This window comes from Leucoraja erinacea, chromosome 17, assembly GCF_028641065.1.
Source record: "Leucoraja erinacea ecotype New England chromosome 17, Leri_hhj_1, whole genome shotgun sequence".
NCBI classification, from domain to species: Eukaryota; Metazoa; Chordata; class Chondrichthyes; order Rajiformes; family Rajidae; genus Leucoraja; species Leucoraja erinaceus.
In genome coordinates this window covers 20,849,673-20,877,622 of record NC_073393.1, presented here as the reverse complement: position 1 = coordinate 20,877,622, position 27,950 = coordinate 20,849,673, and the positions used below count along the sequence as shown (strand labels likewise).

Here is a 27,950-nt window from a genome sequence, read left to right as displayed (position 1 = left end):
TTAAGATGGGGAGCAGTGAGAAATTAGGGAACTACAGGCTGGTGACATTGTCGACAGTGGTGAGTAAGTTGTTGGTCCGTTCTGGTTGCCCAGCTACAGGAAGAAGTCATTCAGTTGGAAAGGGCGCAGAAGAGATTCTCCAGATTGCCCAGAAGAAAGATCTCGATCCGAAACGTCACCCATTCATTTTCTCCAGAGATGCTGCCTGGCCCGCTGAGTTACTCCAACATTTTGTGTCTACCTCCAGATTGTTACCTGGTCTTGTAGGCTTGAGTAATAGTGGGATGGTTGGATATGCTGGGACCCTTTCTCTTTGCGGCATATGTGGCTGATGGGTGACCTTATTGAGGTGTACAACATAGTAAACTCTCACAGTCTTTTTCCCAGGATAGAGGATTCTTAAACTAGAGGGCACAGGCTTAAGGTGGAAGGGGAGAGATTTAAAAGGCATCTCAGGGGCAACTTTTTAACTGAGAGTATCTGGAATGATCTGCCAGAGAATGCTATAAAAGAGGATAAAATTATAAGTTTGAAAAGACTTTTTGACACATAAGAAGGGTTTATAGGGATATGGGCTCAATGCAGGCAAATGGGACTAGCCCAGTATGCTAACTTGGTTGGCATGGACAAGGTGGGTCGAATGGCTCTAATTAAATATCTTAACTTTCATTGAGTTATATTGGTGCTTTCCTAAATAGGTTGCAGAGCCCACAGTGTCAAAGCCCTGTACTATAACTGCGGTCCACTGATTAGTGGAGATCTTGTACTGGGTCTGCAGACTTCCCAAACTATTTTCCAAGTCTGGTCATATGGAATTAAGGAAAGATTCTGTGTTCACATGAAATCTCGGCACATTAATCAAGATGTGGTGCTGCACCTCAGAATGGGTTGTGTATACATGATTGAGAGCAGAGGGTTGTGCTTGCATGCCGTTCCCTGCCAAGATCCTAAACGCTGTAATTGCCTCCCTAAACTTCGTCATCCATCAACACCTCCGTTCCTCCTTGATCTTCTCAAACTAGATATTCAACCAAGCTTTTGTTCATCCCGCCTCATATATCATGTGGTACACGGCTACATTTTATTCGTGTTTTTTGCTATGTTTGGGGCATACGGAAGCTACGGAAACCCAAATACAAAGAAACATCAGATCACTGAACTACAGTGTTTGATGGTAGTCACAAGAGACTTCAGATGCTGGAAACTTCAGCAAAGAAACAAAGTGCTGGACAAACTCAGTGGGTCAGGTAGCATCGGTGGAGGGAACAGACAGATGATGTTTCAGGTCGAAGCACTTCTTCAGTCTGATGGAGTGGGGACGAGAGACCTGGAAAGAAAGTTGGGGTGGGCCAAAGCCTGCCAAGTGAGAGGTGGATACATCAAAGAATGGCATATGGATGCAGTAAGTGACAGATGCCACCTCCATAGCCCTACACTCATCCCTGCTCATTTGAGTAACAAGGGCATTTACGATAGACTCCTAGTTATTGACTGTAGCTCCACTTTCAACACCACAAACCCAACTAAACATCTCTAAACTCCTGGACACTCCTGCATCAAGATCCTTTACTTCCGACAAATGAGGATAGGTGACAAATCCTCCTCCTCGACAATTCCCAACACCTGTACTCCACAAGGATGCATTCCCAGCCCTACTATACCCCCTCTACACTCACGACTGTTTATCCCAATGTTGCTGTAACTCTAAAGAGCCGTACACCAAGGAAGCAGGCCCTCCAGACTGAAGAAGGATCCTGAACTGAAATGTCCACTGTCCATGTTCTCCAGAGATGCTGCCTGACCCGCTGAGTTACTCCAGCACTTTGTCTTTTCCTGTTGTTATTACAGCTCAGCTGAGGTCAAAATGCGAGAAACAAGCAGTAAATATTTTGTTGAATTAATATTCATGAGATTTTGCAGCTCCTCTGGCCTTCAGTACCTGTTCTCACTTGGTGCCTCGTGCACAGGTGAACACTGCGCTGTTCACACACTTTGTCAGCTGCTCTGTGTCTGTACCCTGGGCATGTCTTACACTTCACAATCAACATCATTAAATCCCAGTTCCTTCAATGCCTGACCAGTCCTCTGTGATGTTGGCAAGACTGTGGCTTGAAGCAAAGGATGTTCCTGTTTCTTTGGAGGACAGGCTTTGAATAGTGGCTCATGAATCAAAAGCGTTTAATTGCCGTATGACAATGAAATTCTTCCTTGCTGCCATTTTACAGACCTGTTAACGCACCAAGCATAGATAAATATACAATAATCGATACTACAATAAATTAATAACTATAATATTGGGTAACGATAAGAGCACAAAACCAAAGTACATAGAAGATCACAGTAGCTGAGGTTAGTGTCGTGCAGTGTTCAAGAGCCTGATGGTTGCTGGGAAGAACCTGGAGATCACAGTTTTCAGGCTCCTGTACCTTCTTCCTGATGGTAGCAGTGAGATGAGAGAGTGGCCAGGGTGGTGCGGATCCTTGATTATATTCGGCTGCCTTTTTGAGGCAATGCATCCTGTAGATCTTTTCGATGATGGTGAGGTCAGTACCTGTGAGAGAGCGGGCCGGCTCCACCACTCTCTGTAAGATCCTTTATTTCTGTGCTCGAGTTAACGAACCAGACCTTGATGCCACCATTCAGCTGGCACTCTCGTGTATAGCTGTGGAGCCTCTTGTCTCTGTCCTAGTTAGCGTCTTCCTTGGTTACACCCTGTTTCTTTCCTCACCTACACTGGTCCCTGCTTCCTCGCTTCAATCCAGCATTCTCCATCTCATACTTTGTCCATATGTGGGTTTCCTGTCATTCATTCAACATGCTGTTAGCACTACGGTTTAAGAAAGGAAATCATTTATTTTCATCTAAGAGGCAAGAAATGTCAACAGAGTCGGTCCACCAGCAATGCAGGGCATTGGACTACTGTATGCCTGGGTTGCTGAGGCACCCACACTGGTTCCTTTCAATTCAGTGTGACCGACAGCATTGCTGAGCATGAGACTGATCTCATTTGGTATCGAGTCCCGAAGCCTGAGACTGAGTCCTCTGAACCGACTGACAATTCCCAGGGAACTGATCCCGGATAATGCCCTTGGCTCCTTCAGGCTGGGCACCAAGCTGAGACGAGCTTGCCCTTGTATATGTCTGTGAGTCAGGAAATTGTTTGATGGAACCTTGCCCTCGGTGGTGAATGCAGCTGGTTCTGCTCGCCTCGGGCATGCACCGCTGCCGCATCACTTGCAGCAGCAATTGTGTTGTTTCCTCAAAGTCTTCATTAAACGGATGCTTCATTTGTAGCGCCATGTTTAAACGCTGATCTGCATCTGACAGCAGAAATGCGTTCAATGAGGCTGCCTGCAGTGTGCCGTTAATTCTCCTAAATCGTAGGGCAAGACAGATAAAAGCAGCGGAGTAAGCACTTGCACTCGACAGTTTCTGAGACGAGATTGCCACATTAAGTAGGGAAATGGCATGAGCACAACCAGCAACTCTTTGCTGACCTTTACGCTCCACTTGATCCGTCTGCTCGTCTCCTCTGAATCGGTCAGCATAAGCTTCTACCTCTTCTGGTTATGGTGAAATACAAATGGCAAATGTGCAGCACACAAGGCAGAGTCTGTGGAGGGAGAAACAGTTAGTGCTTCAGGGTTGATGACCTTTGATGGATATGCAGACAATGGTGGGATATGCATCATATGCAGGCAGAGGAGATTCGCTTAACTTGATATCGTGTTCAGCACGGACATTGTGGGCCAAAGGGCCCGTTCCTGTGCTGTACTGTTGCAGGTTGTGGAATGAGGAGACTGCAGAAACGGCACAAGTTGGAGTTGTGTGGTAGGGGGAGAGAGACGGTTTGCCTGGTCGTGACGTTATTTAGAAGTGGGTGGACTTTGTGGGTGGGGAGTGGGTTGTAAGGTGAGGATGGCCAACCTGACCCTTGCCCTTTATGAGAGGAGAGGTGGCGAGAGCAGGAGCCGAGTGTGTATAATTGTTATATGTACCGACAACAGAACTATGAAATGATTACTTGCAGCAGCATAACAGGCCTGTTAAACAATGCTCACAGATAATACAATAAACAAAAACGAATCAATAAGTTAATGATCCTAATACTAGTGCAAAAAGGTCCAAAGTGCATAGTTGAACTAAAAGCAGTTCATTGTTCACAGTTCAGTTGGTGTTGTGTCGTGTTCAAAACTCCGATGGTTGTTGAGATGTAGCATTCATGAACTTGGTGGTCGCGGTTTTCAGACTCCAATACCTTCCTACCCATGGTAGCAGCGAGATGAGAACAGGAGATAGATGGGTCCCTCAACATGCTTGCCCCATCTGTGGAAGAGGCTGTGATTTCCACATTGGCTCCAGAACCCACAGAGCTGGAATTAAGACGTCATCCTTGATCCTAAAGGATTGACCAAGAATCATGGTGTCAAATAGCATAGAAACGGGCCCTTTGTCCCAACCTGCCCCTGCTGACCAAGATGCACCCAGAGTGAATTAACAATGTAATATTTTTGATACCCACCTGTGTCACCAATCTTCACCCAATCTCATTTTATTGATGTACATTTTAAATTCAGATTTCAATTTTGTAGTTTCTTTTTGCCTTCCTTGTTTTTATAAATGTCATTGTATTTCATTGTATGTAATCATGTGCTTAATATACTTGTCCCTTACCTTGTTCCCTTGTATCTTTATTCATGAGTGCTTTGTTTGTTCTTTGAAAAATATATTTTTCCTGCTCGGTTTTGTATTAGATCCCCCTTATTATTCTATATCTATTCATATTACAGTATCTTACACTTTATGTTGTTCCATTCTGGACTCTTCACTCTTGCCTCGATGTTCCCCTGCTTTTCATTCCCTTATCTGTTCTATTTCGTGTCCCATCACTAAATCCAATAGCAAATCTTCCCTTGTTTGTTTTTGTGGACAGCGGGCCTTGATCATATTGAATGGCAGTGCAGGCTCGAAGGGCCGAATGGCCTACTCCTGCACCTATTTTCTATGTTTCTATGTTTCTATCTGTACACTTCCCTGTATCTAACCCTGTATCTATTGGGGCCGAGGGGACAAAGAAGGGTGGATTACCTTAGTCGCAGTTGTGAGCAATGTCCACAGTGACCTCAAGTGATTTAACTACCCTGGCAGAAATTGGAAAAGCAACTCTGTGGAGGGTGGGTGCAGAATTGGCAGGCTGCAATGCAGTTGGAGGACATGTTGAGAAGCAATTAGTGGATTCCTTCCACTAGAAGGAATCTGTGGTGGAGGTGATGTCAGCGAGGTTGTGTGTTTATGAAGGTAGGTGAAGTTGAGATTATTTTACATCCACCTGTAACCTGAAGCAGGGAAGACAGTCATAGAGTACGGAAACAGGCCCAACTCGTCGATGCCGACAAAGATGTCCCATGTAAACTAGTCCCATTTCCCCACGCTTCACCCATATCCCTGTAAACCTTTCCTATCCATGTACCTGTCGAATTGTCTTTTAAATACTGTCCTGTTTTTAATTTGATTTGGGACTGAGCCTCTTTGTATTTGAAAGCAACATGAGTATTTATTCAAGCTGACTGTGGCAGAATGGTTGAAGGGCTAATCATCTGCTTCCTCGAAGTTGCTACTGGTCAGAAAGATATAAGGAGGTCACTCATTATGTTTCCACCTTGCTTGCACCAGGCACTAATCCATCCAGCGTACTGAGGACAAATGTCTACCCGAGCAACTGTGGCATGTATCCAAGCAATGTAACATCATCATCCAAAAAGAAATGTGCCAATGCTTTAAGCAGTAATAAGCATCTGGTAACTGGCAAGTGCAGTCTCAAAATGTTATACCTCCTCCCACATCAGTCCCAGGTGAATAAATATTCTCTGGAGACCTGATAGAATAATGTAAAATTATGAGAGGCATAGATTGGGTAGACAGTCAGAACCTTTTACCCAGAGTTGAAATGTCAAAGACTAGAAGACATTGTTTTAAAGTGAGAGGAGCAAAGTTTAAAGGAAATGTGCGGGGTAATATTCTTACATAGAAAGTGGTGGGTTCCTATAACACACTGCGAGGGGTGGGGGTGGAGGGAGATACGATAGGGGCATATAAGAGCATTTTAGACAGGCACATGGATATACAGGGAATAGAGGGATATGAATGACGTGCAGGCTGAGGAGATTAGTTTAATTTTGCATCATTTTTAGCACCAAGATTGTGGGCTGAAGGGTCTGTTGTATGCTGTACTGTTCTATGTCCTCCTGCTGCAGTGGTGTGCCCAGCACAGACTGACCCTGATGTTGTGGGGTCCCCCACAGACTGACCCTGATGTTGGGGTGTTCAGCTCTTTGCTGGCGGAACCCGTGCCCTTCATGATAACATCAGATTTCTCATTTTGAGTGAGCAAGAGGCATTGAGTTTATCAATTTGTACAGTCTCCTTCTCCCTTCCCCTCCCCAGCTGCTGCTTCTTAGCCGGCTTGGTAGTTCAAAACAATACAGATGCTCTGATTCACAATCAAACTTGAGTTCAGAGTGAAGAATTCTTTCTATTGTCAGCATGCATCTGTTATCCATCCCACCCCCATCTGCATGCGTGATGCCTTGCTGATTGTTGCCTGTCTTCACCAACAGAAAAATGATGGCACTAAAGATGCCTGCAATGTGAGTGCAAACATCTACACATCTTGGATGTGTGCTCTTATATTTACTGTTGCCTCCGAGCCTTTGTAATTACAATATAGCTGAAATGTCTCTTATGCTATTTGGCCTGACTACAAATGGGGATCAATCGAATTTTAAATGATTGCTCACAGGCTAGCCGCTGCTCCCTGACCTTTGTAAATGAAGAAAGTCTCGGTCACCATTGGTGTCTACTTCTTAAAGGGCACCTGAGGAGACGGAATCCGAACTCTGCCAATTAAAGTTGTTAAAAAGGAGAGGGGAGGCGGGTGGGGGTGGTGGAGATGGAAAAGCCCCCGAGCTGCTTTTGTCTCTTGTCATCAACCGAGCGCCACTTGAAATATTTCATCTTCTCCTGTTATTGGGTTTGCACTCAGGCTACAGCCACCCTTTCTTCCCCTTTTGTTTTAAACGTGCGTTATTTTCACACGACCCGTGTCCTGTCCGTTCTCGGCACCGTCGAGGCTCAGTCCCTGGCTGCCTTCACCTGTGTGGATGACCTTGAAAAGATCATCCACACATTTATCTCCTCCCGCCAAGATTACTGCAACTCTCTTTACACTGGCATCAGCCAATCTTCCCTGTCCCGCCTGCAACTGGTCCAAAACGCCGCAGCGAGACTCCTGACGGGCACCCGAAAAAGGGACCACATCACCCCGATCCTGGCCTCTCTCCACTGGCTCCCTGTGCGGTTCCGTATACATTTCAAGACCCTCCTCTATGTCTACAAAGCCCTCAATGGGCTTGCCCCCTCCTACATTAAAAGTCTTCTCACCCACCACTCCACCTCCAGGTCCCTCAGATCGGCCGACTTGGGGCTGCTGAATATCCCGCGGTCTAGGCATAAGCTTAGGGGCGACCGCGCCCTTGCGGTTGCAGCTCCTAGACTGTGGAACAGCATCCCCCTTCCCATCAGAACTGCCCCCTCCATCGACTCCTTTAAGTCAAGACTAAAAACTTATCTATACTCCCAAGCCTTTCCTGACGTCCACTGAGTGAGGGCTATATGTATATATGTATGTAGTTTGTTTGTTTATACTATTCTTATAACAAATGTAAAGCACTTTGGCCAACGAGAGTGGTTTTATAAATGTGCTATATAAATAAATGTGACTTGACTTGACTTGAATTGATACAAGGATGGAGGTTTTCTTGCGTTTGGGGGAATCATTCAGCCAGGGAAGCTGCAGGTCCATTGTCCTTCTGCCAGCTCTTTAAAGATTATTTTATTCCCTACTCCTGCCTCGCGCCCCTTTAATGTCTTTATCCATTATTTTTTGAAGCCGCTTCATCAAGACTACTTCCGCCATCTCTTCAATCCGTGCATTCCTCATCCATTCATTCCTCAACACTAACCTCAGCAACTATGATCTTCTATGGACTTGGTCGTTGGTTGCACTACAGACTTCAGTTTTGCATTGTTATGGTTTCCTAGTATTATGGTTATTAATTTATTGCATTATTTATTATTGTCAGTATTATTGCGTTTACGGACCTGTTAAGCTGCAACAGGTAAGACTTTCATTGTTCCATTGCCGAAACATGTGACAATTAAACACTTTGGGCTCTCTTGACTTTTGACCTGTGACTCCTTTACTCTTGACTCATTTATATTTTATTTTCACTTAAGTGTTCAGTCTGGAATGTTGTTGTTCAATGTTGTCTGGGCTCATTAATTAACATGTTTATTAGACTCAAGAGGCTTTGGCGACGAGGCTGAGGAGACGGTTCAGGTCAGATAAGGTAAGGTCCTTTTAATTCTTTAGTCCACGTACTGTTGGATGGCAGGTCGGGCAGTGGATGCTCCCTCTGCATGATGTGGGAAACCAGGCCATCTTCCAGTGTCGCGGGTGGCTATATCTATGGCAGGTGAAAAGCTACAGCCCGAGGCTGGCCACGTGACGGAACTGGAGCCGGGAATGGAACTTATCGCATTCAGGATCATTCGGGATGGATAAGAATTCTAGTGAGGTCGAAGCACCAAAGGTGCAGGCAGAAAGTAGTTGGATAACCACCAAGCAAAGGGGTTAGATCGAGAGTGCAGGAACCTCCTGTGGCCATTCCATGCAAAAAACAAGAATACCCTTTTGGAGACACACGAGACTGCAGATGCTGGAATCTGGAGCAAAACAATAATAAAGTGCCGGAGGAATTGAATGGTTCAGACTGCATCAATCCCTCCGCAGAAGTTGCCTGGCTTGCTGAGTTCCTCTACTGGCAGCAGCCAGGTATGCGGCACAAGTCAGGCTCTGAGGCACAGCGGGGACAGTGGTAATCAGATGGAGCCATGGTGATAGGAGAAGTGACGGTTAGGGGAACAGACTGGCGGTTCTATGGCCGCAGCTGATACACCAGGATGGTGTGTTGCCTCCCCACTGCCTGGGTCATGAATGTCTCGGAGAGGCTGCATGACATTCTCAAGGGGGAGAGTGAGCAGCCAGAGGTTGTTGAGCATGTTGGCACAAATGACAAAGGATGAGGTCCAGCAGAGTGAATACAGGGGGTGAGGCAAAGGGTTAAAAATAATTTCAAGTGTAGTAATCAATATATTACTCCTAATGCCAAGTGCTAGCGAGAGTAGAAATAGGAGGATAGGATGGATGAATGTGTGGCTGTGGAGTTAGTGTAGTGGGCAAGGTTTAGAGTTTTGGACCACTGGAATCTCTTCTGGAGCAGAGGTGAAGTCTTCAAGAGGGACAGGTTTCCCCTGCACTGGAGGGGAGCCATTATCCTGGCAGGCAGGCAGGCTTGCGAGAGCTATTTGTGAGGGTTTAAACTAAATTAGCCGGAGTGTGGGATCCACAGCAGTAACAAGGCACATGTGAGGCTGTCAGTCAGTACAGAAGACACAGTGGGACAGTGCAATGGGTACAGCTGCTGCCTTACAGTGCCAGATACCCAGGTTTGATCCTGGCTACAGGTGCTGTCTGCACGGAGTTTGTACGTTCTCTCCGTGACTGTGTGGGTTTTCCCCGGTTTCCTCCCACACTCCAAAGACATACAGGTTCGTAGGTTAATTGGCTTTGGTAAAATTGTAAATTGTCGATAGTGTGTAGGATAGTGCTAGTGTGCGTGGTGATTTCTGGCCGGCGTGGACACAGTGGGCCAAAGGGCCTGTTTCTGCACTGTATCTCTAAAGTCTAAAGTCAATGACAGCAAGTTCAGTAGACAGGAAAGGCAGGAGGCAAGAAAAGATGAAGGGTCTCGACCCAAAACGTCACCCATTCCTTCTCTCCTGAGATGCTGCCCATCCCACTGAGTTACTCTGACTCTGAGTTACCGAGCATTTTTTGTCTACCTTCGATTTTTCCAGTATCTGCTGTTCTTTCTTAAACAAAAAGTTGAGAGAAGGGTGTCTTGATAGACAATAGACAATAGGTGCACGAGTAGGCCATTCGGCCCTTCAAGCCAGCACCGCCATTCAATGTGATCATGGCTGATCATCCACAATCAGTACTCCATTCCTGCCTTCTCCCCATATCACCTGACTCTGCTATCTTTAAGAGCCCTATCTAGTTCCGTCGTGAAAGTATCCAGAGACCCGGCCTCCACCGCCCTCTGAGGCAGATAATTCCACAGACTCACAACTCTCTGTGTGAAAAAGTGTTTCCTCATCTCTGTTCTAAATGATATACGCCATATTCTTAAACTGTGGCCCCTGGTTCTGGACTCCCCCAACATCGGGAACATTGTTGAGGGAAGGTGGATGGGTAGGGTATAGAATTTGATTGGCCATGATTTTCCATCAGATCAGGTTGTACCTGATATAGTCAAACAGAATTACATTCTTCAATTCTTGGTTTGCAAAGGTTTGAAGCTCTGAGCCTCGGGATCTTGCAGTTGGAGTTGTTCCTGCAGCATTAAACATTGATGGCAGCTAAGCCTGCTGAGAATATGAGAAAGTGCTGAGAGGCAAAAACTTCTGTCAACAAGCTATCTGACTTGGATTGAAGAATAGAAGTAGGCCACGCTAACGCAGAATTATTAGTTACAATGATCCAGGAAAGTTAATAAAAGAGCAACAGCCATTTTTAACTAACATCTTTTAAACAGAAAATCGATGAGCACGTTACTGGTTAGAGACTTCATAATTTTGGCTATTATTGATGAATGAGGCAGTTAAATGTTTTGCACATGTTGTTTGTGGGGTTAACTAACTGACCTGGAGCTGTGCTGTGTATAACATTGGATGAATCCAAGCTAATTAATATTCTGGGATTTTCTTAGAGTAGAAATAGCAAACTGCAGATGCTGGTTTAGCACAAAAAAAAGACACCAAGTGCTGGAGTAACTCAGTGGCTCAGGCACTATCTCTGGAGAGAGTGGATTGGTGACGTTTCGAGTCGGGACACAAAACGTCATTTATCCTTTGTTCTCCAGACCCGCAATGTGTGTTGGGAATTTTTCTTGCTTGACTTTGGAAATACAGGTGGAATTTCTGACATTCCCCTTACTGAAGCCTTTAACCACCCTGTGTGCGTGCAGATGGATAGGGTGCTGATCAACAGAGACTGGATGACACTGGTCATGACTGAGGTGGCGGTGAAGGATTATCGATTATTTTTTTTAGTTTTGTTTAGTTTATTATTGTCATGTGTAGCCGAGGTACAGTGAAAAGCTGTTTTGTTGCCTGCTATCCAGTCATCAAAAAGACTGTACATGTTTACAATCAAACTGCCCGCCATGTACAGATACAGGATAAACTGCATAACATTTAGTGCAAGATAAAGTCCAATTAAAGATAAAGGTCTCCAATGAGGAACTTGGTCGATCAGAACAAATCGCTGGTGCGTTGTGGAGTGAATTTGAGTTGATTAGAAAAATAAGTAGGTGCTGGAGTAGGCCATTCGGCCCTTCGAGCCAGCACCCATTCAATATGATCATGGCTGATCATCTAATATCAGTGCCCCATTACTACTTTTTCCCCATATCCCTTGATTCCTTTACCCCAAAGATCTAAATCTAACTCTCCTTTGAAAACATCCAGTGAATTGGCCTCCACTGCCGTCTGTGGCAGAGAATTCCACAGATTCACAACTCTCTGGGTGAAACAGTTTTTCCTCATCTCAATCCTAAATGGCCTACCCCTTATTCTTAAACTATGACCACTGGTTCTGGACTCCCCCAACATCGGGAACATTTTTCCTGCATCTAGCCTGTCCAATCCTTTAAGAATTGTATACGTTTCTATAAGATCGCCTCTCATCCTAAAATCCAGTGAATACAAGCCCAGTCGACCCATTCTTTCATCACATGTCAGTCCCGCCATCCAGGGAATTAACCTGGTGAACCTACGCTGCACTCCCGCAATAGCAATAATGTTCTTCCTCAAATTAGGAGACCAAAATTGCACACAATACTCCAGGTGTGGTCTCACCAGTGCCCTGTACAACTGCAGTAGGACCTTCTTGCTCCTAAACTCAAATCCTCTCGCAATGAATGCCAATATGCCATTAGCTTTCTTCACTGCCTGTTGTACCTGCATGCTTACTTTCAGTGACATACATAGTCATACATACAAGTACAGGGTCGGGAATCAAGAGCTAGGGGGCACAGGTGTAGGGTGACAGGGGAAGAATATAAAATGGACTTGAGGGGCAACATAGATCACTAGCCACCCTCAAATGGCCTTTGTGAACTCCCGCCTTGTTGCTGACGCTGCCCCCCAAGAATATTCCAGAAACCTCCCTGGAGCGCAGGATACTGAGGGATGATCTTGTAGCGTATAAAAACATGAGGAGCATTGATAGGGTGAATGCACAGTCTTTTCCCAAGACTCTGGAACCAAGAACTAACTGGGCATAGGTTTAAGGTTAGATGGGAAAGATTTAATAAGAATCGGAGAGGTAACATTTTCACACATAGGTATATGGAACGAGCTCCCAGAAGAAATGGTTGAGACAGGAACAATAACGACATTTAAAATAAATTTGGACTGGTTACGAGAGATATTGGCCAAACACAGGCAAATGGGACTAGCTTGGATGGGGCATCTTGGTCGGCATGGACCAGTTGGGCTGAAGGGCCTGTTTCCGTGCTGTATTACTCTATGACTATGAAACGCTTGAAATAAAGTGAGAGAAAGAAAGGTACAATAATCACAGACAGTCAGATCACTGAGTTCTATTACTTGACATGGGCAGAGGTTGCAACTCACAGGAGTGCCTCTTATGACTAATGAGGTGTGAAATGGTATGTCCAGATCATGTAATTGTTTATGGCCAGATCATGTAATGTACTTTGCTGCTGTTCTATATGTCAGGTTAAGGTGTTTATTACAAACATTGACACTTGATCTGAGCTTGGCCTTTCTTTATTTCTCATAGAATCATAGAACAATGCAGCATGGAACCAGTCCCTTCACCCCAAGCTGTCCATACAGACCAAGTTGGCACATCCCATTTGCCAGCATTGTGTCCATTAGACATACAACTGTCTAAATGTCTTTTAAAAGTTGTCATTGTATCCACTTCTATAGCTTCCTCTGGCAGCTCATTCCAGATACAGACTAGTGTCTGAGTGAAAAAGTTGCCCCTGAGCTTCCTCTTAAACTTTCCCCGCTCACCTTAAGCCTATGCCCTCTAGTTGTAGAGTCCTCTACAACGTGAGGTTCTCAACCCTGGGAAAAAAAGGTTCACTTGATCCATGCCCTCATGATCTTGTATACCTCTCAGGTCATCCCTCAGCAGTCCATAGAAGAAAGTCCCAACCTATCCAACCTACCCCTATAACTCAAGCTATAACTCATCCTTACATCTCACTGATTCAGATCTCACCACCTGTCTTGTTGCCCCTTTCTCCCTCTGCACCGTAATCTGATCAAAATTTCAGCTGGAGGCTTTTGGACACAAGTATGGAGAAGTAAGTCGCCAGCTCGCACTGCAGTAAACATTGGTGAAAGGGTGTGTTGGCCTCCTCTCTCTGTCCAAACTTTATGCTGCTTTAGTGCCTTTAAGCAGAAGAGGAATGCTGAGCGGATTGACTTCACACTGCTCTCAATCTCTCTAATTGCGGAGCCACTTTCACTCAGCGAGTCCTGGTTGGTTAACAAGGCCCCAGGTGAAACCAGATTAGAATTCAACACATAAACCTATTCTTTTTTTTCACTTGCCCAATGCAAGCAGTCCGTTGACTACAATCCGTTTTCATGTTGGATTCTCTCAACCAACTGTCTGAGGTTGAGCTAGCTTGTAGATTATCTGATCTTCCGACTGCAGATGTTGCCATTACTAAGAATTGCAGTTTTCCACCACAGACCATCGCTTGACCTGTCTGTGGCCTCAGCTCACCTTCTGCCTATACCTCAAGCATGAACCATTCCTGTGCACTCCTGACTAACAGTCTCTGCTAATCTCTATTAACAGCAGGGCCTTCAAGCAGCTGTAGTGTGTGTTTTAACTTGCATCAATCCCCACTCACTCAGCAGCTCTGACCTTGGAGATGCACATCGGCTCCTGGTTAAACAATGCCTTGGTTTTCATATTTCCATCCTTATTTTCAAACCACTTCATTGCCTTGTTCTTCCCCATTTCCTGAATTTCAACCTCGTTTACTGCACTCGTCCAGTGAAGATCGAGGAGCTGCAGATGCAGGAAATCTGAAATAAAATCAGAAAATACTGGAAACACTTGGCCTGTGTGGAGAGAGGAACAGTTGACGTTTCAGGTCCAGTTCCTTACGTCAGAATTGGAAAAGGTCAAAACAGGTCGGTTTTCGACAAAGATAGACACAAAGTGCTGGAGTAACTCAGACATTTCGGGTCGGGACCTTTCTTCAGACTTTTCGGCACTTTGCCAGTATTGGTCTGTTAAACATTATGATTCTGAACTGTTTCAATTGTCCGCCTTGACTTGGGCTGGAGGGTCTCACACTCTGGAATGTTGTTCATGAACTTTGGTGTCTCTGCCTCCCTTAAGATTCCCTATAAAAGCCGGAACGCAACCCTTTGATAATGTGAGGTCACAGGGTTTGCTGAATCAGTTTTAGTTATGTCTCTCTCCCGTAACGCTCCTTCAAATGTGTTGCGATCATGAAAGCTTTAAACTTCTATATAAATGTAAGTTGTTGTTGTCACTTCAGAGGCCAAATATTCTATCTCTTGGCTTGGTAACCATATGGAATCATTCCCTTCCGTTGAACACTTTAATCTAGTTTGGGACTTGTTTTTCGTAATTTATTATTTTAAATGGTGCCCTCGGGAGGCAAGAAAATGTATTAAAATTGCATTTGAAACTGTGGAAGGAAATAAATTGTTGAATATAATTTTAACCGTATGTGTGCTATTCTCTCCATCCTAGGAAGCTGCACAGTGCCCTCTCACTCTGAGCAACTTCACAGTCATCTGGCTTCCAATTCACTCTCAGTCCCGCTCAGAATGACAGCACAAAGCTCATTTGGAACAATGGAATTGGAGACCTAACTCACTACTAAATGTGGACTAGAATATCCTGTCCAAGGCCTTCGTTAACCGCATCAAGACTTTTCTGAGACAGGTGATCCTGTCCTATACCTGACTATCCCGGGCAGCCTTCCACTGCTCAGAGGTATCGTCGCCACACGTGCAGGACAGAGGGGTGGATGCTTACCTGGTCATCTTGGACCAGGAGAAGGCCTTCGACATGTATCACGCACGTACAAGATGTTTGTCTTTTTGCACAAAGTCCGCGAGCATTGCCACTTTTCATTTCACTGCACATCTCGTATGTGTATGTGACGAATAAACTTGACTTGACTTGACTTGACTTGACTTGACGGGCCTGCTCTCCAAAATGTGCTTTGTGGAGGGAATCAAGAACTGGATCCGACCGCTCTACACTGATATCTGTAATGCAGTGTAAACCAATGGCTGGGAAATGGATAGCTTCCTCATCAGGTCTGGGGCCAGGCAGGGTTGCCCATTCTCCCTTGACTTGTTTGTATGCTGTATAGAACACTTTGCTGAATCCATCAGGAAGGATATGAGCATAGGAGAGGTGACGTTGCCAGATAGTGGGGGCACAGAACAAAACCTTCCACAGACATGTTGCCATCTTCTGCTTGGATCCACGGTCAGTCATCAGATTGATCAGCATCTTCGACAGGGTCTAGTTGGCATTGGGAGCCCGAATCAACTTCAGGAAGAGAGAGGCCATGTTCTTCGGCAACTGGCCTGACCAATTCTCCATCCTCTTCATCATCAGGTCTGACTACTTGAAGATGCTGGATATATGGCTTGGAGGGGACCAGGCATGACAAGAATCGGCTGGAGCGAATAGCCAAGGTCAAGATAAAGTTGGGTCTAAGCAGCATTCCAAGTGGCTGGCGCTGTTAACTGTGTCTGTCTTTACTTTTTTCTGTTGTTTTTTTTTGTCTTGTTTTGGTTAAGTTTTAGTTTGTTGGGTTGTGTTAGAAGGGAGGGGGGTGAAACATGTTCTCTGTCTCTTCCTTCTGGGGAATGCGACTTTTTCGTGTCGTATCCCCCTTCTCTGCCTCCGTCTGCGCTGAGGCCTAATGGCAGAGCTGGCGGCCTCCAGCCTGCAACTGACCCCGAGGCTCCGGAGGCAGAGCCAGCCAGGACTTACCAACGAGAGGCTGGCCATCTTCGGGGCTGAGGCAGCGGTGGCCCGACTTGCTGGTGCGGCGTTCTGGCTTTCGGTGGCAGCCTGGAGCTGATGCAGCGGGGCTCGGAGCTGAGACTGCGGGACCCAGAGCTGGGGCGGCGGCCCGGAGCGGAGACTGCGGGACCCGGAGCTGGGGCGGCGGCCTGGAGCTGGGTCCCACAGACTCGGTGGGCCAAAGGGCGTGTTTCTGCGCTGTATCTCTAAACTAAACTGAAACTAAACTAAACTAAACCTGTTGAGATTCTACCAGTCCCTAGTGTTATGAAGGATGGGCCTGGCACAGAGGCCATGCAATGTGCAGGTCAGCTGGACTTGACTCACCATCTGTCCTTTATGAAAAGGTTCTTTCAGACTAACACCTTTGACCACAAGTCCATTGGGCAGTGCTCAGCATGGAACATCCTGCAGGCACTGCTGGTAAGGACTCAATGGATCCTGCGGTGTGGTTCCCTGAGTAGACTGCCCAGCTTCTCTGGTGAAATGCCTCAGAACTCATCAACAAGCACTAAGACCTCACTTAGCTGGTGGTGAGGGGACCTCTCCCAGTCAGATCCTTCCTGCACCATTGGAACCTTACGACCAGCACACTCTGCCCTCGGGACAGCTACTGTGGAGAGGAGATGGTTGCCCCTCTCTTCCCAGGGTGTGGATTATCAAGCAGTGTTTGAGGACATAATTGATTTATGGGCTGGTCCCTGGGACACATTCAGAGACAGACATCAAGTGCTTCTGGAAGATTATCAACTCAGTGAAAGATGCTCTTTGGTCTGCCCAAAACGTCTTGGTCTCCCACACAGCGAAATGTCCATCAGCGAAAGTTGCTGACAGGCCCGCTCCTGGAGTACATGCTGAGAAACTAACTGAAGCTCGGTGCAGCCAATGACTGGGCTCTGCAGGAGAGGGGACCACAGTGTAGGGTCCTTCCGCTGCTGTACGTGGAGGGGAAGAGCCCAGTGGGCACACACCCCAAACAAGGGAAGGGATAGCATCCAAGAGGACACGCGAGTGGCAATGGTGTTTTGTTTGTTGATATTCATTAGTTTCATATTCGGACAGTTGCGAACACTATGGAACATGAAACTAATGAATATATGGACACTGTGAATCTCTGGAGAGTTTCTGCTCAGTTTTTATTCTGTATATATATTTAATTCTGAATAAAGTTTATTTTTAGAAAAACAATTGGAACAGTGGCATCACTGGGAGGTGCAGGAGGTAGTGTGAAGAAACGAAGCACTAAATGATGTATCACATGTGGATACACATCTGGGGCTATGTCAATGAGCTGTGCAGCGCAAACAGGCACTTTGTCCATGCCAGCCAAGTTGCCATTCTGGGCTAGTCCCTGCATTGCCTGCATTTGGCCCATAGCCCTCTCAACCCTTCCTATTTATATACAGTATCAGTCCAAATAACGTTTAAAAGTCGTAATTGTATCCGCTTAAATAGCTTCCTCTGGCAGTTCATTCCAGATACGGACAACCCTTTGGGCAAATTTGTTGCCCCTGAGCTCCCTTTTAAATCTCTCCCCTCTCACCCTAAGCCTGTGCCGCCTAGTTTTAGAGTCCTCCAGCCTGGGGGGGGGGGGGGGGGGAATGAAACTGAAACCGTGAACCCCCTTAGAGAAGTGTAGAGTTGAAAGACTGGGAGAATGATTGGTGAAGGGAACACGTTGAACAGGTCAGTAAGATAATAATAGGGATTAGTCACATACTTTAAGACATTTTAGTGCAGCAGCGGAGATTCAAGGCAAAATGGGGAAGTTGTTTAAAATATTTTGAAGCTGGTGCTCAGATGTAAATATATTCGGAAAAAAAAAACTATGATTACAGTTTTAAAGCTTTTACACTCCATAAACATTTGACACAGGGTTATCTAATGGTATTGCCTATATTAACTCTTCAGCTCTGATTACATCTTCCTACTAATGGTTGCACAGCAAGTCCCCAATATAAACGAGGAAGTGAGTATCAATCAGTGTTTATTTGTGATGGTACATCGTACCGCACCACTACAAGTTAATAACTGGGTTGATGTACAGCAGCAAACAGCGTTGCGTGAACTGTTTAAACACGTACCTTCATGTCAACAAATAAAGCTTTGGAATTAATAATGGAAAAAGTAAGCAGGACTTGCCCAATGCTGGAAGACTTGTAAAGTATTCACTGCTTTCGGTAATATCTCTTTGTCCCTCCCTCCCATTCCCGATTGAGATTTTCTCTGGTACCCTCCCCCGTCGGACTCCCTTCTGGCCATCACCGAGTTGTCTGCCCCCCCCCCCCCCCCCCCTTGTGCCTCACCCTCCCTCCCTCCCTCCCTCCCTCCCTCCATCGGTCTCCTTCTCCGCCTGCCCTTCGGAAACTGCATTAACAGAAAATAATTTAAAACATGCCCTCTGGTCAGCGTGTGCGATGTATAGATGCAGCCAGTATCAGCGAGTCACTGATCGTTTCCCGAAGATTGTGCTTTGTGACATCTCGTCGTGTGTGACACAGCATGCATCAATTGCGAATGTTAGTCTGTGGTCCCCGCCGCTGCCCTGCCTCCCCTCCCCTCTCCTCCCATTCCCCCACCCAGCTCACAACACCCACTCTCCCATGTGGCATTAAGAAATCACTTGCCCGGTTATGTAAATCTCAGCGGAAAAAAAAGTCGTCTTCATTTGCATTGGAACCACCCAGAGGCCAAAAGGCTTGGACTTGTAAGAGTTGAGATTCCATTAAATACATAAGCAGAGCCCCTTTCAGCTATGTAATTGCAAGACCCAGCCGGGAAGATGATTGTGATTTTAGAGACATTGGCTGAAGGGCTTATTCTGATATTATGGAAGCATTAATGCAAGCGTGGACTGCTGCAAGGGACCTTCCTAGAGCAAGCATTGCTGTCGAAGTACACATGAAAGACATAGGCTCTGAAACCAGGGGAGGGGACCAGGGAATGGTGTGGTCTGTCAGCCAAACACATCGTTAATAGCTGCACCCTGAATAAATGTAGAACACGCAGTAACCTTTGTCTTTCGAACATTTAAATTCTCTCAATCATCTCCCGTCACGGGATGTGTGAGTTCATTCACTCCATCATGCCCGCACTTGCTCATGGATAAAACTATCCACTCTTCCGTCCCTCCGCCTCCTCCTTCCACAGAACCCTGCAGATTTCTCCTCCTTCAGTATTTATTTAATTCCCTTTTGAAAATTAATTAACGACCTCCTTCCAGACTGCAACTGTTGTGTAAAATCCTTGCCCACCAATGCTGCCCTCCAACCCACGCTCCCCACCCCCCTCCCTTCCCACCGTGCCCCACAGCTTCTGATCCCACTGCCAGTGGGAACAAATTCTCCTTCTTTCCTCCATCAAAACCCTTCGTAAATGTGAACATTATCCTCGACCTGGAACACCTCGTTCCACCTTTGTGACTTTCCCGCCTCTTTCTTCCTCTCGCCCTTGCTGCTGTTGAAACACTCATCCATGCCTCATGGCCCCCCTGGGGTTAACTTCTCCAGTGCTTTCTTGGCTGCTTTCCCGAGATCCATCCGACACAAACTCCAACTTATTAAAACCCTGCCGGCAGCATTCTAGCCCTTCCCCAATTGCTCTTGTCTCTGTCGACCTCCACTGGGTTCCTGACAGCCACATCAAGTGCAGAGTAACAGCACTCATTTACACATCATCCTGCCGCAGCCTGCCAGCTCTCGCTGTCCACTCTGGACCTCTGCCTTTCTCATCACGGCTGCCTTGCCACCCGTCTCCTTCCTAGCTTTGGTGACGGTGCCTCCAGCCAACTTCAATCGGTGGATCCATCTCCGAAATCCCCTTAATACTGCCTGCTTCCTTCCATCTCTCTCTGCCTTCAAAAGCGTCTTCAGACCCACCATTTCCCCTTCTCATTTAAATTTTCTGCTGTGTGGCAAGCCTTCAGTGGTAGAAACATGCATTTGTGTAGCACCTTTGATAATTAGAAAACATCCTGCGGTGATTCGCAGAGACATTATCAGGCCAGCATTGCAGCTAAGACACATAAGAAAGTAACAGGGTAGGGAGTCAAAAGTTTTGTCAAGGGGCGCAATTTAAAGGAAACAAAAATAGGGGTAAGAGATACTGAGGTAAAGACATTTCAAGCTCCTGACTAAGACAGCCGAAAGCATGGTGACTAATGTGATGCAGGAGTAACAAGTAATGGTCAAAGGCCCAGAGTCGGGGAGACCTAACGAGCTCAGACAGTTATTGAGGTCAAGTAATTGTCATATGCAGCAGCAATGAAACAATCAATGTATTACCTGCTTGAGTTTAACAGGCCCATAAACACAATAACACACTCACTCACGCACACACACACACACACACACACTCACTCACTCACTCACTCACTCACTCACTCACTCACTCACACACACACACACACACACACACACACACACACACACACACACACACACACACACACACACACACACACACACACACACACACACACACACACACACACACACACACACACACACACACACACACACACACACACACACACACATATATATATATATTATAATCAATAGTACAATAAATTAATAATCAGTAGTACCAGGTAACAAGATCATAATAGTGAAAGACCAATGTTCGTAGTGTAACCAAAACAAATTCCACAGAAGATCATAGTTGCTGCGGTTGGCATTGTGCAGTGCTCACGTTGGAGAGAAGCTGTTGGAGGGGTCACAGAGAAAGAGAGGGGCCAAGTCCTTACAGGCATTTGAAAACTATGAGTTTAAAAATAGGACATAGTTAACATCGTTAATATCGGGAAGCAGCGTAGCTCAGCAAGGACTGGGATGCTTGGTGACTGGCACTTGGTGAGCAGGCAGTGGGGGCAGTACACTGGGGAAATATAGTCTGTGTCTTTGTATATATTGTTTCTTGGCTAATCTGGTTCATTGTCCTTGAACATTAGACAAAGAGAGTCCTGGGTTCAGTTCTGGTCACCCAGCGAGAGGAAGGATGTCATTAAGTTGGAAAAGCTGCAGCAGGGATTCACCAGGATATTACCTGGGCTTGAGTTACATGGAAACGTTGGAGAGGCTTGGACTTGTTTCTTTGGAGAGTAGGAGGCCTTATTGAGGTGTACAGGATCGTGAGGGTCATGGATAAAGCGAACCCTCACAATCTTTTTCCCAGGGTAGAAGATTTTAAAACTAGAGAACATAAACACCGGGTGAGAGCAGAGAGATTTAAGAGGGACCTCAGGTGGAATCTATTCACCCAGAGGATAATCGGTACCTGGAAAGAGCTGCCAGAGGAAGCAATAGAAGTGAGATAAAGTTACAACTTTCAAACATCATTTGAACAGATACATGGATAGGAAGGGTTTGGAGGGAATGGGCCAAATGCAGGCGAATGGTATACCAACTGCACGGACATGGGCTGAGCGGCCTGTTTCAGTGCTGCACAGTTCTGAGTCTAAGAAGTTCATGAAGGTTAGTGTTGTAATCGACCCATGCAACACGCACGAGTTGCATTCCCTGAAAATGCAGGCGATTGAGGTGGGAATGACCATTGGAAGTAACTTGATAATTTCCAAAAGAAGCACTACTTTTCACATTTATACATTACTGTCGTGATTGAAGCATTCTCTTCTGACTTTCTTGTTAAAATCAGACATATCACTAAGTCTTTAAAAATAAATTGCAGTTATTTGACTGAATATCAGTAATATTGATGCAAAGGACAAATCTTTTATAAGGTTCTGTTTCAGCGAAGGTCCTTGGAGTATTAAAATGGAGCAACAAGAGGCTGCTTGAATCTTGAGCAAAACACAAAGTGCTGGAGCAAGTCGGCGGGTTAGGCAGCATCTCTGGTGGGAATGGACAGACAACGTTTCAGGTCGAAATCGTTCTTCAGATTCTTCAGTGCCTGAGCAGGGAAATAAACAGAAGGGGAAATGGAGAGATGATATCTCGGGTCGAGTTCAGTCTGAAGAAGGGTCCCAACCCAAAACATGTTCTGTCCATTCTCTCCGCAGATGCTACCTAACAATGAATTCCTCCAGCACTTTGTCTTTGTCATTGAGTCATGCTGCACGGAAAGAGATCCTTCAGCCCAGCTTGTCCATGTCGACATAGATGTCCCATGTACTCTAGTCCCATCTGCCCACGTTTGGCCCATATCCCTCTAAACATTTCCTATCCATGTACTGGTCCAAATATATATTTAAATGTTGTTATAGTACCTGCCTCAACTACCTCCTCTGGCAACTTATTCCATATTCCCACCAGCCTTTGTGTGGAAAAAGTTGCCCATCAGATTCTTATTAAATAGACAATAGACAATAGGTGCAGGAGTAGGCCATTTGGCCCTTCGAGCCAGCACCGCCATTCAATGTGATCATGGCTGATCATTCACAATCAGTACCCTGACTACGCTATTTTTAAGAGCCCTATCTAGCTCTCTCTTGAAAGCATCCAGAGAACCTGCCTCCACCACCCTCTGAGGCAGAGAATTTCACAGACTCACCACTCTCTGTGAGAAAAAGTGTTTCCTCGTCTCTGTTCTAAATGGCTTACTTATTCTTAAACTGTGGCCCCTGGTTCTGGATTCCCCCAACATCGGGAACATGTGTCCTGCCTCTAGTGTGTCCAAGCCCTTAACAATCTTATATGTTTCAATGAGATATCCTCTCATCCTTCTAAACTCCAGAGTGTACAAGCCCAGCTGCTCCATTCTCTCAGCATATGACAGTCCCGCCATCCCGGGAATTAACCTTGTAAACCTACGCTGCACTCCCTCAATAGCAAGAATGTCCTTCCTCAAATTAGGGGACCAAAACTGCACACTATTCTCCAGGTGTGGTCTCACTAGGGCTCTATACAACTGCAGAAGGACCTCTTTGCTCCTATATTCGATTCCCCTTGTTATAAAGGCCAGCATGCCATTCGCTTTCTTCACTGCCTGCTGTACCTGCATGCTTACTTTCATAGACTGATGTACAAGGACCCTCAGATCCCGTTGTACTTCCCCTTTTCCTAACTTGATGCCATTTAGATAGAAATCTTCCCCCTCTTACCTTAAACCTATGTCCACTGGTTCTTGATTCCCCTTCTCTGGGTAAAAGTTTGTGCATTCACCCTATTTATTGCCCTCATTATCTTATACATCTCCATAAGATCATCCCTCAGCCTCTTGCGCATCAAAAGCTTGACCATCTTCTCCCTATAGCTCAGGTACTCGAGTCCTGGCAACATCTTCGTAAATCTTCTCTGCACTCTTTCCAGCTTAACAACATTTTTCCTATGGAAGGGTGAAACAAAACGGAACCTAATACTCCAAATGTTGCCTCACCAACTTGTTGCATAACTGTTACATAACCCCCCAACCTCTATACTCAGTACCCTGACTGATGAAGGCCAATGTGCCGAAAGCCTTCTTGACCGCCCTATCTACAGTACCTGTGAGGCCACTTTCAAGGAAATGTGTACCTACACTCCGAGATCGCTCCACCCTACAACACTCTCCAGAGCTATAGGGAGAGGCTGGGCAAGCAAGGACTAATTTCTTGGAGCGCAAGAGGCTGAGGGATGATCTTATGGAGATGTGTAAGATCACAAGGGCAATAGATAGGGTGAATGCACAGCCTTTTACCCTGAGAAGGGGAATCAAGAACCAGTGGACATAGGTTTAAGGTGAGAGGGGAAAGATTCCCTGTTATCTTGCGAACTGCCAAGAATTGATTGAAGTTGAGTCTCACCCTTAAGTTTAACCTCATTTGACATCACTTTTAGTTTTCTTGAATACATTTGTGAGGGAGGGGAAATTTTGTGATTCTGAACAAAACTGGGTATTCCTTTTGGGAGTACCCAAATGGTTTTGGCCCGAAACGTCGTATTTCCTTCGCTCCATAGATGCTGCTGCACCCGCTGGTTTCTCCAGCTTTTTTGTGTAACCTGGGTATTACTCTTCATCACTCTTCCCAAAGCCTGATGTCTCTTCAGCTTTTCAGGCAATCTGCAGCCCCCCCATGGCTTTCACCGATCCTTTCTGAAGAGGGGTAGAGGGGGAGAGAGAGGGAGAAAAGTCTGCTGCGCTCCTGACTGGAGGAACGTAGAAACAAGGAACTGCTAGTTTACAAAAGACACAGTGAACCAGCGTCTGCGGAGGGGAATGAACAGATGATGCTATGGGTCGGCACAGTGGCGCAGTGGCAGGAGGGCGGCAAAGTGGCACCGCGGTAGAGTTACTGCCTTACAGCGTCAGATACCCGGGTTCAATACTGACTATGGATGCTGTCTGTACGGAGTGACCTGTGAACATGTGGATTTTCTCTAGGTGCTCCAGTTTTCTCCCACACTCCAAAGATGCACAGGTTTGTAGGTCTGAAGAAGGGTTTCGGCCCGAAACGTCGCCTATTTCCTTCGCTCCATAGATGCTGCTGCACCCGCTGAGTTTCTCCAGCATTTTTGTGTACCTTCGATCTTCCAGCATCTGCAGTTCCTTCTTGAACAGGTTTGTAGGTTAATTGGTTTCAGGAAATTGGATATTGTTCCTTGTGTGTAGGGTAGTGTTAGTATACGGGGTAATCGCTGGTCAGCGTGGACTCAGTGGGCCGAAGGGCCTGTTTCCGCACCGTATCTCTAAAGTAAAGTAAAGTATAGGGTCAGGATCCTTCTTCAGGTCCAAAATGTCACCTGTCTATTCCCTCTAGAGATACTGCCTGACCCACTAAGTTCTGTTTTTGCTCAAGATTCCAGAATCTGCAGTCTCTTGTGTCCTCTTCTATATTGACTCCTACTGCTAAAGAAAATAGGTCCTTCCGTTAGCTCTGACCTCCCATCACTCTTTAAACAGCTCAATTAAATCCCAACACCTAACCTTCACAGGCCCAGCCTGTTCTTTAGAGTCAGGGAGTTAACAGAACGGAAACAGGCCCTTCAGCCCAAGTCATCCATGCTGACCTGAGCTAGTTTACAAATGTCCAGTCTATGCCCTTGCCAAGGATCTGTCAGCCTCGCTGTAAATGGATCCTGCATTCTCCTTGCACCATCACTTTGTTGCTGTGTTGTGGGGACCACAGTGGAGTCAGAACCTTATCTGTGGCTTCACCAGGTGCAATGGACGAGACCACGACAGAGGAGGAAGTCACTCGGCCCATCACGTACATGGCGGTGGGGAACATCTACCCAACCAAGTGCAACCGCCCAAACTCCCTTTCTCTTTCTCTCTCTCCCCCCCCCAACTGGCCATTTCTGTGCTTATGTTGTGACCATTGGTCAGTTTTTCTGAGGCTGTGGAGTTTGTGCACCTTATTTTTCACGAAGATGTTTGTGTGTTACATGATGAGAGGCGACAGCCTGATAACAAGGTCGAGAGAGCCCAGGGTGTTTGACGATGAACAAAAAAACATCTCCTTTACCCGTCTCATGCCCCACACCAAGCGGATTGTGCCAGATAATGAGATACTTTGCCCTTCTCCACATTGAAACAAAGCACTTTTACTTGTAGGCCACTGGGAGAAAAAGAATGTAATTTTAACCTATTTTTCCCTTCATTTTCACCTCGCATTTCTTCATTTCACATCCTCGGTGTGCCTCTGGCTGTCAGCTCCGTTTCTGAAGAGTGAAGTGAATGTGACTGTTTTTTCCCTGGCTAGGAGTCACAGGATACCTCTGAGGCCCGTGGCTGTTACTGCACTCCTCCTGCCTCCTGCCCTCCTGCTCATGCTCGCAGCCAAACTGAAGAGCTTGTCATAATTTTCATCTCCTCAGCAATGAGCCGCGGGCAGCAGCCAGGAGCAGCAGACGATGGCAGCTTGATTAGGTCCCAGCACTGATTCATTCCCACTGACAGCAAATCCCTGGCTTTCCAAATTAGTTTGAAACAAAGACCGTTCTGAGATCAGTGCCAAGCTTAATTTAAACGGGTAATGACCTTTTCATGGCATCTAGCTGCTGGGGTGACCTCTGCTGAAATTTAAAGTCACTGATTGCTACCTTTTTTTGTTGATGAGAAATATCCTCCATTCAGGAGGCGAACCGCAAATGTGATTGAATGTCACAGGCAGTCCTGTGACCTGAACCGCTGCGGGGGTTGAAACCGATAGCCGTGTGGGGCCAGCATGCCTCTCGTCAGCTTGATCTTAAATCCAGAGGCTCACAAAGGCCCATAGAGATCCCGCAGGAGGATTAGTTACACAGCAGCAATGGGAGGCATTCAGAAAGAGAGCTGGAGGGGGTCGGCAAGGCGGGAGCAGAGAGTCTAATTTGCTCTCAGTACAAACACAGCATTCACATTATTCTGGGTGTGTACAGACCTGGTTCTAATAAACATTACCTTCCCTTCCCTACTTACCTCAATGACATCGGAGAGTTCTGATTTTTCTTTTTAATATATTTTCCGGCTCCCTTGTTTACAAAGGCATGTGGAGGCAAGCCACCGGTTGGCTCAGTGACCAACGGGAAAGGTATTCAGTGCAGAACGTTCAGTGAAGGGTGGGTAGTTTTTGTCACAACAGGAATCTGCTTCATTCTCCTGCGGCACAGTAATCTTTCCCCAGCGGCAGCCACTGCCTGCTCCACACCCTCGTCTCATGTGGCATTCTTTGGTTTAAGAATGGAATGAAGGGAGGGGGTGGCCAGGGTGAGACGCTGAGGTTTGTCGGGGCAAGGAACAGCGGGATACTTTGATAAGTTCGTAAGTCGTGGGAGCAGAATTAGGCCATTCGGCCCATCGAGACTACTCTGTTATTCAATCACGGCTGATCCATCTTTCCCTCTTGACCCCCATTCACCCGCCTTCTCCCCATAGCCCCTGACACCCTTACTGATCAAGAATGATTTTTAGGACACAAAATGGATGACTGTTTGGGAAATAGTAACGGTCGAAGGGTTATTTGAACAGAGCTAGTCACTCCCCAGATGGCTGTTGTGGGTTGTACACACCTGGTCGTCTCAACTATGCTGAATCACGGCCACTTCAGCTCTTGTGAGTCCAGCGCTTGTACTCGTCTGGTGACCGGGTCGTTTGCAGGAAGGTCTGGTCGCCCAGCTATAGGAGGAATGCCATCAAGTGGGAAAGGGTGCAGAGGACGTTCCACAGGATGCAACCTGGGCTTGTGGGCTTGAGTTATAAGGAGAAGCTGGAACGGCTGGGAGTTTTCTCTTTGGAGAGTAGGAGGTTGAGGGGGTGACCTTATTGAGGTGTACAAGATCATGAGGGGCATGGATAAAGTGAACACTCACCGCCTTTTTTCCAGGGTAAAATGGTTCTAAAATGTGAGGGAGGAGAGATTTAAGGGGAAGTGAGATGCAAATTTTTCACTCGGACGGCAGTCCATATCTGGAATGAGCTGCCAGAGGTAGCTATAGAAATGGATACAATTGCGATTTTCAAGACATTTGGACAGATATATGGACGGTAAGGGTTTAGAGAGATATGGGTCAAATGCAGGCAAACGGGACTAGCCGAATATGGCAATTTGGTCAGCATGGACAAGTTGGGCCGAAGGGCCTGTTTCCATGATGAAACATGGAAACTTAGGCCTATGAGGGTGGTGATAATTTCAATATTATGAGGTGTTTTGATGAATTGTTCAGAGCAACACTAGCGTGAGAGACATTCCTTGACCATTCTGAGTGCTTCATTTCACTCCGATTGTTCAATTTGGTATTAGGTTTTTAATCAGTATTGCGCCTGTGGGGGCTGT

The 27,950-nt window shown here is 46.2% G+C and overlaps 1 long non-coding RNA gene across 2 annotated transcripts; it reads right to left on the bottom strand.

The window, feature by feature from the left end:
- Positions 1-574: 574 nt before the first annotated feature.
- Positions 575-27,727, bottom strand: LOC129705284 (uncharacterized). 2 transcript variants are annotated; one of them, XR_008724872.1, is made up of 3 exons: positions 26,597-27,727; positions 14,085-14,262; positions 575-4,399 (listed from the first exon to the last, which is right to left on the bottom strand). It is a non-coding gene; the product is annotated as an uncharacterized LOC129705284 (long non-coding RNA). The 2 variants fall into 2 exon arrangements; XR_008724871.1 differs by having other exon boundaries at positions 579-4,399; positions 14,099-14,262; positions 26,597-27,717.
- Positions 27,728-27,950: the final 223 nt, after the last annotated feature.